Raw genomic sequence first — 2,500 nt, forward strand, 5'->3', positions numbered from 1 at the left:
CATCGGCACACGCTCCGCCCTGGTGCGGCAGGTTGCCTCGAGCACCATCGGCACACGCTGGGCCCTGGTGCGGGCGGTTGCCTCGACCACCATCGGCACACGCTGGGCCCTGGTGCGGCAGCTTGCCTCGAGCACCATCGGCACACGCTCGGCCCTGGTGCGGTCGGTTGCCTCGACCACCATCGGCACACGCTGGGCCCTGGTGCGGCAGGTTGCCTCGACCACCATCGGCAGCCTCGACCACCATCGGCACACGCTGGGCCCTGGTGCGGGCGGTTGCCTCGACCACCATCGGCACACGCTCCGCCCTGGTGCGGTCGGTTGCCTCGAGCACCATCGGCACACGCTGGGCCCTGGTGCGGCAGGTTGCCTCGACCACCATCGGCACACGCTGGGCCCCGGTGCGGGCGGTTGCCTCGACCACCATCGGCACACGCTGGGCCCCGGTGCGGGCGGTTGCCTCGACCACCATCGGCACACGCTGGGCCCCGGTGCGGGCGCTTGCCTCGACCACCATCGGCACACGCTGGGCCCTGGTGCGGCAGGTTGCCTCGACCACCATCGGCACACGCTGGGCCCTGGTGCGGGCGCTTGCCTCGAGCACCATCGGCACACGCTCGGCCCTGGTGCGGTCGGTTGCCTCGAGCACCATCGGCACACGCTGGGCCCTGGTGCGGGCGCTTGCCTCGACCACCATCGGCACACGCTCGGCCCTGGTGCGGTCGGTTGCCTCGAGCACCATCGGCACACGCTGGGCCCTGGTGCGGCAGGTTGCCTCGACCACCATCGGCACACGCTGGGCCCTGGTGCGGGCGGTTGCCTCGACCACCATCGGCACACGCTGGGCCCTGGTGCGGGCGCTTGCCTCGAGCACCATCCGCACACGCTGGGCCCTGGTGCGGCAGGTTGCCTCGAGCACCATCGGCACACGCTGGGCCCTGGTGCGGGAGCTTGCCTCGAGCGCCATCGGCACACGCTGGGCCCTGGTGCGGCAGGTTGCCTCGAGCACCATCGGCACACGCTGGGCCCTGGTGCGGTCGGTTGCCTCGAGCGCCATCGGCACACGCTGGGCGCTGGTGCGGGCGCTTGCCTCGACCAGCATCGGCACACGCTGGGCCCTGGTGCGGCAGGTTGCCTCGATCACCATCGGCACACGCTGGGCCCTGGTGCGACAGGTTGCCTCGAGCACCATTGGCACACTATCGGCCCTGGTGCGGGCGGTTGCCTCGACCACCGTCGGCACACGCTGGGCCCTGGTGCGGGCGCTTGCCTCGAGCACCATCGGCACACGCTGGGCCCTGGTGCGGGCGGTTGCCTCGAGCACCATCGGCACACGCTGGGCCCTGGTGGGTTTAGGCACATCTTCAAATTTCTGCCGTGCCAATGCCATTTTTATGGCTTGTAAATTCATACAATGGTCCCCTAAGCCTTCACGTGAAGTTTCGTTGGAAGATGACTCGTTTTCTATTTTTCATGATTTTCGAAACTTTTTGCGGTTCGGGATTTTTTAAAATTTTTTTATAAGGATTTTTGGCCCCAAATTTTGTAGGCATGATCCTTCTATTTTTGTTGGCATGCACAAAAAAATTCAGCTAAAAACTCGAAGTAGAGAAGATTTTGTGACCGTTTGAAAAAAGTGTCCCCATTTCAGACACTTTAACGGCTACTGGTAGCAAACCTGTAAAATCTCAAATGCTCTTTAAGGGGGTGTGAATTCTCAGAGGTTTGATGAGGGATAGGGGGCCAACACAAGGCCAAGTACCAGCACCCATCGCACATCATGTGCGCACACCCCCCCGGCCCCCCTCCCAATCGCCGGAACCCCAATGCCGCCGGTCAGGTTCTCCGGCGGTACTCCGGCGATGCTCCGGCGATGCTGTCCCGAGTGAAAAAAATGCGGCACCAGCACATGCTGGAGCCAAGCATGGGCACCGTGGCTCAAAATCGAACTTCGGCCAAGGCCTCGACCATCAATGGCACATGATGGCGCATGGTGATGGCACATGCATCGACCATCATCGGCATAGGCTGCCCTTCGGTACGGGCACTTGCCTCGACCGCCATCGGCACAAGCTGGGCCCTGGTGTGGGTTGTTGCCTCGATCACAATCGGCACATGCTGAGCCTTGGTGCGGGCGGTTGCCTCGAGCACCATCGGCAGACCCTGGGCCCTGGTGCGGCCGGTTGCCCCGATAACCATCGGCACACGCTGGGCCCTGGGGCGGGCGCTTGCCCCCAGCACCATCGGCACACGCTGGGCCCTGGGGCGGGCGCTTGCCCCCAGCACCATCGGCACACGCTGGGCCCTGGGGCGGGCGCTTGCCCCCAGCACCATCGGCACACGCTGGGCCCTGGTGCGGGCGGTTCCCTCGACCACCATCGGCACACGTTGGGCCCTGGTCCGGGCGGTTACCCCCAGCACCATCGGCACACGCTGGGCCCTGGTGCGGGCGCTTGCCCCCAGCACCATCGGCACACGCTGGGCCCTGGTGCGGGCGGTT

The sequence above is a fragment of the Durio zibethinus genome, unplaced genomic scaffold, assembly GCF_047325235.1.
Source record: "Durio zibethinus cultivar Kanyao isolate XHJ-2024 unplaced genomic scaffold, ASM4732523v1 HiC_scaffold_94, whole genome shotgun sequence".
NCBI classification, from domain to species: Eukaryota; Viridiplantae; Streptophyta; class Magnoliopsida; order Malvales; family Malvaceae; genus Durio; species Durio zibethinus.